Source organism: Macaca fascicularis, chromosome 3 (assembly GCF_037993035.2).
Source record: "Macaca fascicularis isolate 582-1 chromosome 3, T2T-MFA8v1.1".
Classification (NCBI taxonomy): Eukaryota; Metazoa; Chordata; class Mammalia; order Primates; family Cercopithecidae; genus Macaca; species Macaca fascicularis.
In genome coordinates, this window is record NC_088377.1 from 6,751,270 (window position 1) to 6,765,180 (window position 13,911).

The 13,911-nt window shown below is 39.1% G+C and overlaps 1 protein-coding gene and 1 pseudogene across 7 annotated transcripts in view; both read left to right on the plus strand.

The window, feature by feature from the left end:
- DSCAM (DS cell adhesion molecule) overlaps positions 1-13,911 on the plus strand; it is an 855,708-nt gene that overhangs the window by 611,881 nt on the left and 229,916 nt on the right. The window lies entirely within an intron of this gene.
- LOC123570281 (Y-box-binding protein 1 pseudogene) lies at positions 9,160-10,327 on the plus strand (annotated as a pseudogene).

The window sequence follows — 13,911 nt, forward strand, 5'->3', positions numbered from 1 at the left end:
ATATTCTATATTTGTCATTTAACTCTCTATGCTTAAGGAATTTATTGTGATGGAAATTATGAGTAGGAACTAATATCTTTTCCAAATTATGAGCAGGAGCTAATATCTTTAAATGGTTAGTTAATTGTTCTAACATAATTTGTTGAACAGCCCATCCAGTCCTTATATTTTGAAAGGGCAGTTTTGTTTTAGGATAAGATATTTTAGAAAATGGGCAGTCAAGTAAAACTTGGTTAGTTCTGCCAAATAGTAGCTGTGTACCATGGGCAAGTTACTTAATCTCTCTGTGCCTTTGATATTTAATTCTCAGATTACCTCAGAGTACTGTTACAAGGCTTAAATGAGTAAATGTAGAAATATAAATTTTCTGGAACAAGGGAATGAAGTTGGGTCCCTCCTCACACCACTTACAAAAATTAATCAAAAACAAATTGTATGCCTGAATTTGAGCTAAAACTATAGAACCTTTAGAAGAAAATACTGGAGTAAATCTTTGTGTCTGTGAGGTAGGCAATGGTTTCCTAGCTATCACACCAAAGGCATATGCAACAAAAGGGAAACTACATGATTTGGACTCTGTAAATATTAAAGCATTCTATGCATCAGTAAAATGAAAGGGCAATCTGGAGAATGGGAGAAAATATTTGTAAATCACATATCTGATAGGGAAATTATATCCAGAACTCTTACAACCCAACAATAGAAAAACAACCCAGTTTAAAAAATGGACAAAGGATTTGGAAGGACATTTATCTGAAGAAGATATCCCAACGGTCAAAGATGCACCACATCATTAGTGATGAGGAAACTACTAATCAAAACCACAATGAGATATCACTTCACACTCACTAGGATGGCTAAAATATTTTTAAAAACATAGCCATTATTGAAGAGATTGTGGAGACATTGGGACACTCATACATGGCAGATGGGAATAGAAAATGGGGCAGCCACTTGAGCAGCAATTTGACCATTTCTCAAAAAGTCTAAAAACATAGAGTTGTCTTATGACCCGTGAATTCTACTCTTAGGTATATACCTAAGATAAATTTGTCCACACGAAACAGGTATATGAATGTTTATAGGTACGTTATTCGTAATTGCTAAAAAGTGGAAATGACCCAAATGCCCATCAACTAGTGAATGGATAACAGAATGTGGTATGTCCTATAATGGAATATTATTCAGTCATACAAATGAATGCGGTAGAGATACATGCTACAACACAGATGAACCTTGAAAACATTCTGCTAAGTGAAAAAAGCTAGGCGCAAATGACCATGTATTATTTAATTCAATTTATATGAAATGCCTCAAATAGGAATATTCACAGAGGCAGAAAGTAGATTAGTGTTTGCCGGGGACTGGGAGGAAGGGCAATGGTAGTCATTGCCAATGAGTATAAGGTTCCATTTGGGGTGATCAAAATGTTCTGGAGTTAGACATTGGTAATAGTTGTACAACTCTGTGAATATACTAAAAACCACTGAGCTGTAGTAAGCATACGAACACAAATTTTATGCTATGTGAATTATACTTAGATAAAACTATTACAAAAAAATAATTCCAGAATGTTTAGCAACTTCTAATGGGGTTGTGTAACTGTTGTTAACAGTTTGAACTTTGAAGTCAGATAATCTGCTTTCAAATCCCAGTTCCACTGCCTCTTAGTTATGTAAACTTGGGCGAAGTTTTTGAACCTTTCCAAGCTTCATGTTCCTCAACTGCAAAATGGAGTTATGAGGATTAAATAAGATATTTTGACAGCAGAGTGCCTTGCCAAAGAAAAAATATAAGCTCTTAATTAGTGGAAGCTTTCATGCTCACATCCCAAATGCTCAGGTATACATTTGCATTTATTTTTCTTTAATGTCCACACCAGCATCATGTGATTTAAATAAATTGTATCTTCATAATATGTTAAGGTTATGATACGGAAAGATCTGCCTTTCCCTCCACCTATAACCTTTCCCCTTAACTGTTACTTGTTTTTTCTTTGTTTTTAAATTTTTTCTGTTTCAGTAGCTTTAGGGGTACAAGTGGCTTTGGTGACATAGATGAATTGTTTAGTGGTAAAGTCTAGGATTTTAATACACCCATCATCTGAGTAGTGTACATTGTACTCAATATATCGTTTTCTATCCCTCACCTCCCTCCCACCCTCCCCACTTCTAAGTCTCCTGAGTCCATTATAGCACTCTGTATGCCTTTGTGTGCCCAAAGCTTAGCTCCTACTTATAAATGAGAACGTAAATTATTTGATTTTTCAATTCCTGAATTGCTTCACTTAGAATAATGGCCTCTAGTTCCATCTAAGTTGCTGCACAAGACATTATTTCATTATTTTTATGGTTCAGTAGTACTTCATGATGTGTGTGTATATATGTGTGTGTGAAAATTTCAAGATGACATATATGTAACATATATATACAAGATATATATAACATCTTTATATATAAAATTTCAAGAATATATGTATAATCTTCATCCATTCCTCAGTTAATGGACACTTAGGTTGATTCCATATCTTTGCAATTGTGAATTGTGCTGTGATAAACATAGACATGCAGGTGTCTTTTTGATATAGTGACTTCTTTTCCTTTGGATGGATACCCAGTAGTGGGATTGCTGGATTAAATGGTAGATCTACTTTTAGTTATTTGAGAAACCTCCATACTGTTTTCTGTAGAGATTGTGCTAATTTACTTTCCCACCAGCAGTGTGTAAGTGTTCCTTTTGCAATACATCCATGCCAACATCTATTGTTTGTTAACTTTTTAGTAATGGCTATTCTGGCTAGGGTAAGGTCGTATCTCATTGTGGTTTTAATTGGCATTTCCCTAATGATTGGTGATGTTAAGCAGGTTTTCACATGGTTTTGGCCATTTGTATATCTTCTTTTGAGAAATATCCATTCAGGTCCTTTGCCCACTTTTTAATGGGATTATTTATTTTTCTTGCTGATTTGAGTTTGTAGATTGCAGGTATTAGTACTTTGTCAGATGCGTAATTTTCAAATATTTACTTCCATTCTGTAGGTTGTCTGTTTACTTTGACGATTATTTATTTTGCTGTGCAGAAGCTTTTAAATTAGGTCCCATGTATTTACTTTTGTTTTTGTTGTATTTGCTTTTGGGGTCCTAGACATAATTCTTTTCCCAGGCCAATGTCCAAAAGAGTTTTTCCTAGGTATTCTTCTAGAATTTTTATAGTTTCAGGTTTTAGATTTAAGTCTTTAATCCACCTTGAGTTAATTTTTGTATCTGGTGAGAGATAGGAATCCGGTTTCATTCTTCTATATCTGGCTATTCGATTTTCCCAGCACCATTTATTGAGTAAGTTATACTGTCCTTATATTATGTGTCTAATCTGTTGTGTTTTTGTATGCGTTGTCAAAGATCAGTCAGTTGTAAGTATTTGGCTTTATTTTTGGGTTCTCTATCCTGTTCTGTTTGTCTATGCATCTACTTTTATATCATTACAATGGTGGTTTTTTTTTTAATTACTATAGCCTTGTAGTATCATTTGAAGTTGGGTAATGTGATTCTAAGAGTAAATCTTTTTGATTAGAATTTCTTTGGCTATTCTAGCTCTTTTTTGGTTCCCTATGAATTTTATGATTTTTTTTAATTTTGTGAAAAATGATGTTAGTATTTTGATAGGAATTGCATTGAATCTGCAGATTGCTGAGCAGTATGGTCATTTCCACAATACTGATTCTTTCAATCTATGAACATGGGATGTATTTCCATTTGTTTGTGTCATCTACAATTACTTTCAGCAGTGTTTTGTAGTTCTTGTCGAGATCTTTCACCTCCTTGGTAAAGTATATTTACCAAGTGTTTTAAAAATAAATTGTTTTATTTTCTTTGTAGCTATTATTAAAGGGGTTGAGTTCTTTTTTTTTTTTTTTTTTCTTTGAGATGGAGTTTTACTCTGTCACCCATGCTGGAGTGAATGAAGTGGCATGATTTCAGCTCACTGCAACCTCTGCCTCCTGGTTCAGGCGGTTCTCCTGCCTCAGCTTCCCAAGTAGCTGGGATTATAGATGCCCATCACTACACCTGGCTAATTTTTATATTTTTTTCAGTAGAGAGGGGGTTCACCATGTTGGCCAAGCTCGTCTCAAACTCCTGACCTCAGTTGATCTGCCTGCCTTGGCCTCCCAAAGTGCTGGAATTACAGGCATGACCCACCACACCCGACCTGAGATTGTGTTCTGTATTTGATTCTCAGCTTGGTCATTGTTAGTATATAGCAGTGCTTCTGATTTGTGTACATTGATGTTGTACCCTAGGACTTTACTGAATTCATTTATCAGATGTATGAGTCTTTTGGAGGAGTCTTTAGGGTTTTCTAACAGAGGTAGTTTTACTTCCTCTTTTCCTATTTGGATGCCCTTGATTTCTTTCTCTTCCCTGATTTCTCTGGCTAGGACTTCCAGTATTATGATGAATAGAAGTGGTGAAAGTGGGCGTCGTTGTCTTGCTTCAGTTGAATGCTTTCAACTCTTCCCCCATTCAATTCAGTATGAGGTGGGCTCTGGGTTTGTTACACATGGCTTTTCTTATTTTGAGGTATGTTCCTTCTATGCCTAATTTGTTGAGAGTTTTTATCATAAAGGGATATTAGATTTTAGCAAATGTTTTTTCTGCCTCTATTGAGATGATCATATGGTTTTGTTTTTAATTATGTCTATGTGATGAATCACATTTCTTGACTTGCATATGTGGAACCATCCCTGCATCCCTAGAATGAAACTCATTTATTACGGTGAATTATTTTTTTAATGGGCTATTGGATTAGATTTGCTATTGGATTTGGTTTGCTAGTATTGTGTAGAGAATTTTTGCGTCTATATTCATCAGGAATATTGGTCTGTAGTTTTCTTATTTTGTTATATCCTTTCCTGGCTTTGGTATCAGGATGATAATGGCTTTGTAGAATAAGTTAGGCAGGATTCCCTCCTCAATCTTTTGGAATAATTTCAGTAGGATTGATACCAATTCTTTTTCGGATGTCTGGTAGAATTTGGCTGTGAATCCAACTGGCCCTGGGCTTTGTTTTGTTGGCATTTATTTTTTAATTGCTGATTCAATCTCACTGCTTGTTATTAGTCTCTTCAGGATTTCTATGTCTTCCTGATTTAAGCTACGGGGTTGTATGTTTCCAGGAACTTATTCATTTCCTATAGATTTTCTAGTTTGTGTACATAGTGGTGTTCATAGTAGTCTCAAATGATCCTTTTGCATTTCTGTGGTGTCAGTTGTGATGTCTCAATTTTCATTTCCAATTGAACTTATCTGAATCTTCTTTCTTCTTTTCTTGGTTAATCTAGCTAGTGGCCTATCAATTTTGTTTGTCTCTTCAAATAACCTCCTTGTTGTTTCATTGATCTTTTATAATTTTTTTGTTTCAACTTGATTTAGTTCTGCTCTGATCTTTGTTATTTCTTTTCTTCTGCTAGCTTTGGGTTTGGTTTGTTCTTCTTTCATTCCTTGAAATGTGACGTTAGGTTGTCAACTTGTGATCTTTCAGACTTTTAATGTAGGCATTTAGTGCTATAAACTTTCCTCTTAGCAATACTTTTGCTGTATCCCAGAGATTTTGATAGCTCGTGTCACAGTTATCATTCATTTTGAAAAAAAAATTTAAATTTCCATCTTGATTTGATGGTTAACCCCAAAATCATTCAGAAGTAGATTGCTTAATTTCCATGTATTTGTATAGTTTTGAGGGTTCCTTTTGGAATTGATTTCTGGTTTTATTCCACTATCGTCTGAGGAATACTTGATATGACTGAAATTTTCTTTGCTCTGGTCACATGTTTATTCACCCAGATAAAACTAAACATGATTTTGTCTATTTCAAAAATAACCATTAAGTAATTAAAACTTTGTTTAATTTATAGAATAATTTGATGTGAGGGACCTACTTTTTTACCATATTGACTCATCATATCCAGAAATGAAACTTCTCTTCATTTTCTTTAGTTTTCTGCTAGGTTCCTTAATGAAGAGGCACAGTTTTCTCCATTTTGGACTTAGACATATTTTATTAATTTTTACTGAAGAATTTTGAATTTTGTATGGCATTTTAAAAAGATATCTTGCCTTTTTCTTTTATTTGTATAACCTAAGCACAAGTTCTTATTAATTTAATACTATTGGACTCTTAATTATGTTTGAATGTTTTTGCAAAATTAACAGCCTCATGGTGAGATGGCCAATGGCAAGAAAGCTCCAAGGTGCATGCACATTAGTTTCAACAGGAGCTGCCTGATTCTTTTCATTGAGTCAAGAAATATTTGCTGAGTTCTTACCGTGTGCCAAGCACAGTACTAGGCACAGTCAGCCAAGCCTCTGAGCTGGGATTCCCAAACTGCTGTCCTTGTACCTCGTTTCTATCAATGCCCTCCAGCCAAAGCCCATCAGCTACATACTTGTAGGGTAACAAGTTGGGTTTATTGTTGTCATGAGGTAAAGCGTACAACATGGGGAGCAATGAGATGCCTTCATAAGAGGGTGTTGGGAAGGATGTGTTATATACTCGGGCAGGTAATTTGGGGGAAGGTTCAAGTAAGTAGCACCTAACTCTGGAGTGATGCTTCCAGAAAGTGGGTGTAATTCTACGATTGGGTATTGTTTTGATTTGTTTTCTGTTGCTATAACTGATTACTTGAGCCTGGGTACTTTAAAAAGAAACTAGACTGATTTCTTACAGTTCGGAGGCTGGGCAAGTTCAAGGTGAAGAGGCTGCAACTGCTAAAGACCTTAATGCTGGTGGGGACTCTCTGCGGAGTCTTTTTGCTGCATAAAGCATGACATGGTGAGGAAGCTGACCTCATCTAAATCTAATTATCTCCTAAATATCCTGCCTCTGAAATACCATGGTTAGACTTCCCACCCTCTTTTGGGGGGTGGGCTTAAACAACAGAAACTTATTTCTCACAGTTATCGAGGCGGAAAAGTCCAAGATCAAGATTCTAGCAAGGTAAGTTTTATTCTGAGGTCTCTTTTCTTGGCTTGTGGGTGGCTGCCATCTCACTGTGCACTTACTTCTTCTTTATGTACACATGGACAGAGAGAAAGAGAATGAGAGGGGAGAGAGAGAGAGAGAGAGAGAGAGAGAGAGAGAGAGAGAGAGAGAGAGAGAGAGAGATAGAAAACACTCAAGTTAACTCTCAGGTGCCTTTTCTTAAAAGGATACTGTTCTCATCTGACTAGACCCTCTCATGACTTCATCCAACTCTAATTACCTCTCAAAAGTAATTACTTCCCCATCTCCAGATACCATCACATTGGTTAGGACTTCAACATCTGAATTTTGGAGAGGCACTGCTATTCCATCTATAACATTAAATTTCTATTTATCAGAGTTATCTAGAGTAACAAAGCCAATAAGATATATATAGAAATAGTGCTGTTTATTAGCATACATATTTATATATCTTTATATTGGTATATATGTATATACTTATATAAGTGTGTGTGTGTGTGTGTGTGTGTGTATGCGTGTAGAGAGAGAGAGAGAGAGAGAATAAGTTATTATAAGGAATTGGCTCACGTGATTATGGATGCTAAGAAGTCCCAGGAAAGCGAATGTGTAATTCCAATCTGAAAGCCATGAAGCTCTAGGCCCAAGAAGAGCTGATGTTTCAGTCCAAGTCCAAAGACAGGAAAAGATCAAGGTTCCAGCTCAGCCATCAGGCAGGCAGAGTTTCTACATACTCAGTCTTTTTGTTCTTTTCATGTCTTAAATGGATTGGATGAGGCCCATGCACACTAGAAAAGGCAGTCTGTTTGACTCAGCCTACCAGTTTGGCTGTTAATCTTGTTCAGAAACACCCTCACAGACACATATAGAATCATGTTTGACCAAATATGTGGGCAAGATTTCTCACCTCCTTGGTACGGTTATAATTGTGGTTAAGTTTCAGTGTGAGTTTCAGAGGGGACGAACATTCAAACCATAGCAGATATTTAATAAATCTTGTTCATAAGATGAGAGAAATGAAGCCAGGCTAACGCTGTCATGAGTAAAGAAGCAGTGGTCAGTCAGGTTGGATAGGAGAACAGATGTGTTTGGTCATTGCTGTGCTTTCTTTGGACAATGCTCATGCTATTGTCTATGTTCAGACATGATAACGGAGGGGTCTTCTTTTGTCTTGATCCATCTTGGTCACAGAGCTGTTTTGTCTGATGTTAGTGTTTTGTGAAATTGTTTATCTTCAATAAGAGAACACCAAAGCCCAAGTGGGAGTTTCCAGCCAGCTCCTGGATGTCGGGGGCTGTTTTCCAATCTCTAGTTTCATTATTATCATGTAATCATTTTTAATATAATTCATCTTGAAAAGGATGCAGAAGACAATGCATAGTTTTGTTTAGACTTAATTAAGAAGAGAAATTACACATAAGTGCTTTCCTCAAGGGCCACTAGACCAGTCTTATTGCAAACTCAGCCGAAACAAGCTCTTGGCTCACCTGACCTGCAATGGGCCTTGTGAATGGATACATGGAAATAAGCTGATGAACAGGCAAGACTTGGAGATGTTTCTCTGATGATTTATTCTTTGTAGAATGCAAGTGCCTGGATGTGATGCTCACTTTGCTCTTGAGGACTCCCAGGTGTGACCCTCTGCAGGGACGATCCTCACTCCTCATGTTAGGACATAGCCAAAGACCACAGCTACGGAGCAGTCACTGATGCACATTTGTAATGCAGTGGCAGGTTGTGAAAAGTGCCCGTGCCACAGGGCAGTGACCCACCATCTGCTCTTTGCAGTTCAGCCGTGGCTGAGGCGGGCAGGCAGAGATGGGGCTGGAGGTGGTAGACTTTTGAATATACTATTTTCCCACCTATTTATTTCAATTTCCACACCCTTAAGCCAGTTCATTCCAGAACCTCAAGTTTGATGTTCACTTTTTTGTGTCTGTCCATTTGGCTACTGATTGTAAGACACATTGCAGAGGTGTACAGTCCATGTACACACAGGCAAGTAAGGACCTTCTCATTCCAAAGATGCTTGAGCAGAAAAGAGCACCTGATTTTCAGCTCATTCTGAACACTGGAACTGTGACTTTAATCATCAGCACGTTATGTAATAAAACCTGAAGGACTACACAAGATAAGCATTGTTAGTTAAGAATGGCTGACTCGAGTTCGATCGGTAGCGGGAGCGGAGAGCGGACCCCAGAGAGCCCTGAGCAGCCCCACCGCCGCCGCCGGCCTAGTTACCATCACACCCCGGGAGGAGCCGCAGCTGCCGCAGCCGGCCCCAGTCACCATCACCGCAACCATGAGCAGCGAGGCCGAGACCCAGCAGCCGCCCGCCGCACCCCCCGCCGCCCCCGCCCTCAGCGCCGCCGACACCAAGCCCGGCACTACGGGCAGCGGCGCAGGGAGCGGTGGCCCGGGCGGCCTCACATCGGCGGCGCCTGCCGGCGGGGACAAGAAGGTCATCGCAACGAAGGTTTTGGGAACAGTAAAATGGTTCAATGTAAGGAACGGATATGGTTTCATCAACAGGAATGACACCAAGGAAGATGTATTTGTACACCAGACTGCCATAAAGAAGAATAACCCCAGGAAGTACCTTCGCAGTGTAGGAGATGGAGAGACTGTGGAGTTTGATGTTGTTGAAGGAGAAAAGGGTGCGGAGGCAGCAAATGTTACAGGTCCTGGTGGTGGTCCAGTTCAAGGCAGTAAATATGCAGCAGACCATAACCATTATAGACGCTATCCACGTCGTAGGGGTCCTCCACGCAATTACCAGCAAAATTACCAGAATAGTGAGAGTGGGGAAAAGAACGAGGGATCGGAGAGTGCTCCCGAAGGCCAGGCCCAACAACGCCGGCCCTACCGCAGGCGAAGGTTCCCACCTTACTACATGCGGAGACCCTATGGGCGTCGACCACAGTATTCCAACCCTCCTGTGCAGGGAGAAGTGATGGAGGGTGCTGACAACCAGGGTGCAGGAGAACAAGGTAGACCAGTGAGGCAGAATATGTATCGGGGATATAGACCACGATTCCGCAGGGGCCCTCCTCGCCAAAGACAGCCTAGAGAGGACGGCAATGAAGAAGATAAAGAAAATCAAGGAGATGAGACCCAAGGTCAGCAGCCACCTCAACGTCGGTACCGCCGCAACTTCAATTACCGACGCAGACGCCCAGAAAACCCTAAACCACAAGATGGCAAAGAGACAAAAGCAGCCCATCCACCAGCTGAGAATTCGTCCGCTCCCGAGGCTGAGCAGGGCGGGGCTGAGTAAATGCCGGCTTACCATCTCTACCATCATCCGGTTTAGTCATCCAACAAGAAGAAATATGAAATTCCAGCAATAAGAAATGAACAAAAGATTGGAGCTGAAGACCTTAAGTGCTTGCTTTTTGCCCGTTGACCAGATAAATAGAACTATCTGCATTATCTATGCAGCATGGGGTTTTTATTATTTTTACCTAAAGACGTCTCTTTTTGGTAATAACAAACGTGTTTTTTAAAAAAGCCTGGTTTTTCTCAATACGCCTTTAAAGGTTTTTAAATTGTTTCATATCTGGTCAAGTTGAGATTTTTAAGAACTTCATTTTTAATTTGTAATAAAAGTTTACAACTTGATTTTTTCAAAAAAGTCAACAAACTGCAAGCACCTGTTAATAAAGGTCTTAAATAATAAAAATAAAAATAAAAAAAATAAAAAAAATAAAAAAAAATAAAAAAGAATGGCTGACTCAAAACTCTCATTCGCTCTAAGGAGAACTATTCAATAACCAGCATTCAACTGATTCCAGTTGTAGCCTTCTCTCTAAGGAAATGGAGATAACTTTTAATTCTGGGCCCAGAGGCATTGCTTCTTTATGGGTGTGGCCTGATTCTCATCTCTGGTTGGTGCTATGGGATCTGCTCCCTACTGGGAAGTCCCTGTCTAGTTTCTTGCCCCTTATTACTTAGCTTCTGTATTTGTTCAGAGTGGAGTCTTTATTCTTAATGAGAAGGAGGGAAGCCATATGCATTCCAGGGAGATGACACAACCAGAGAAAAGGCCCTGTGGCAAGAGGAAGCTTGGTGTGTTCCCTCCATGATGCTGCCGGGGTAAAAAAAAATCGTTCCTTAAAGAGGAGATCAAATCCTTTGAGGTGGTGAGAACTTTGCATTGCACTCTGGATGGATGGCCGGGCTCTTCATTTTTCCATTTTCCTGTGGGCATATTCATATGTGTAAGCCCTTTCTCTTTTTAAAAAATGAAATCACACAGTATATGTTAGTATGCATTTGCTTTTTAAGTTGACAGTGTATCACAGTTGTCCTTCCAGATGTTAGAAATGCTTGTTCCTCAGTGCTGTAAAGAAATAACACTTGAACATACATTTAATTTCCTCAGCAAGGCCATTTTTACTTTCTGCAGAAAGGGCACACTCGCTAGCAGTTTTGCCATGAGAGTACACCGAAACACCGAACAAAGGAGACAGGGTCATTTATAACCTGACGTGTCCAGCCTACTGCTGTGTCCAGTTTCCATTCACTGGAACAGGACCTCACCTTCTGTGTTTGTCTTGATTGGCTAGCAACTTAGAATTTTTTAAAAGAGGCAAAGGCAGAGGAGAACAAAAGGAGGAGGAAGTAACTTGTGGAATGCTGAGAAAGGTAAAAACACCTTCAAGTAAAGAAGAGGAGCAGGCTATGACTTAATGCTTGCTTGGACCAGTATAAGCATGCCAGGGCAAATATTTAAGCTAAATTCTGGGAGCTAAGAACATGAAGTACATTGATTTCTTTATTGCGGCTAGCAGATATTTAAGAATGTTAGCACAGGTCTTTGAATAAATTTCGCTTCTAAGAGAAGTTACTGTTTATTCCTAATTAAATGGGGAGGAAAGTGTTTAAGGAGGAATCTCTACTTTACTTTTTACACAGATAAATACACATAGCTCCGTTTTATTGTGTTTCAGGAGTAGCTCATATTTCACTTTATGGTTCGGCATCATTTTGTAACTGTTATCTTAGTTGGACATTCAGCTTGAAAACTATTTCATGTGTTCCTGTCCTTTGAGAATAACATTTCTAGGCCTTGCAAGTAGTAGGTTCTCAACCAGTGTTTGCAGCAGGAAGAAATGCAAGAGGGAAAGAGCAGGAGAGCTGATGCCAAACAAAGAAGAAGATCTCCAGGAAGAATTTTTGGAAGACATGCTTTTAGGTTTTCCTCGCTTCTCCTTTTTGTATACTGTACTGCTGAATGCTGCCGGGAACAATACTTTCTCCCCAGAGATGCAGGTCAAATGCCATGTCTTCTGTGGCTCATTTAGATTGATACAGAATGGCCCATTGCTAGAGAATGGGAAAAGAACAGTCAGAAAGCACTTCACAATTCTGAGTCTTTAGCCATTGATTGTAAATGTGCAAGAGGAGAAAAGAGCACTTTTGCTTAAAACCCTATTGATAATGCAGCAAGGGGAAGGTACATTCCTCTGTGAAAAGAATAAGGAGAAAGGGGCTTTCTGTAGCCGTAAACTGCATTAATAGGCACATAATACCATGAGTGTTGTCATTGTCATCACACCATGCAGCCACCTCTGTGCTACCTTGGGCATGTATTGAAGGCAGGAGAAAAAAACAAGGGTAAGTGCATGAGCATTTAAAAAAAAAAAAATTAATGTTTGGAAGTCCTGAGTTGTCTCTTTTACTTTCTGAGATCTCTGAGAAGCCCCTTTTTCTCGTGTGCCACTGTAAAATTATTTCCACAACTGTAAAAATTGGGATTGCAGTAATGCTAACTGAATCCATTCTGCTCATTCAATCCTGTCCCCCAAGGTAATTGCTGTAAAAGGCTGAGGATGATGTATTATGAGAGAATAGCACAGCCATGTGGAGAGGCAGTGCCAGGGAGTGCATTTGCATTGTGTGTGTGCGTGTGTGTGTGTGTGTGTTCAGCAAACACAATTAGCCCTTTGAATCTGCAGCTTCCGCAGCCATAGATTCAACCATCCTCAAATCAAAAATATTCAGGGAAAAAAAAATAACAATACAAAAATAAACATAAACACAAATATAAAACAGTACAATACAACAGCTATTTGCATAGCACTTACATTTTATTAGGTTTCATACGTAGTCTACATGGCACCTAAAGTGTACAGGAGGATGTGTGTAGTTTAGATGCAAACACTAGGCCATTGCATATAAAATGTCTTGAGCTCTCTCACAGTTTTGTAGCTTGTGTGAGGGGTTCCTGGAACCAATTCGCCAGAGATACCAAGGAACAATTGTATCTTTGTTTTCTTTCCTTTCTTATCCCCTTACCATATAACATATGATATATTGATTTGATATCACAGGATTTAAGTATTGTCAAGTTTACATCATAGAAGTGAAGTTACGGGACATTAAGGAGAGGCATGAACATCGCCTGAAGACTTTGCTTTTCTTTTAGGGACAGGGTTTGTGTGCTTTCAGTTGTGCTCAGGGTAGTGGTATCACGTGAAGTGGACGTATGACCTTGTTATTGTCTTTATTTGAAGATTATGATTTAAGCAGACGTGCATGGATGCCCAGTTGACAAGGGGTGGATTTGTGATGGTTAATTTTATGTGTCAATTTTGTTAGGCATGGTACTCGGATGCTTGGTCAAAAGCCAGCCTAGATGTCACTGTGGAGGTATTTCTTAAATGTGATTAACATTTAAATCTGTAGATTTTGAGTTAAGTCGATTATCCTTCATAATGCAGGTGGGCTTCATCAGTTGAAGTCCTTAGAAAAACAGACTGAAGTCCCTGGAAGAAGAGGAGATGCTGCCTCCTTTGGACCCAAGCTGCAACATCAGTTCTTTTCTGGGTACAGCCTGCAGGCTGGCCCAGCAAATTTTAGACTTACCAGCCCACACAATTTCATAGAGCAGTTCCTTATCATAAATCTCTG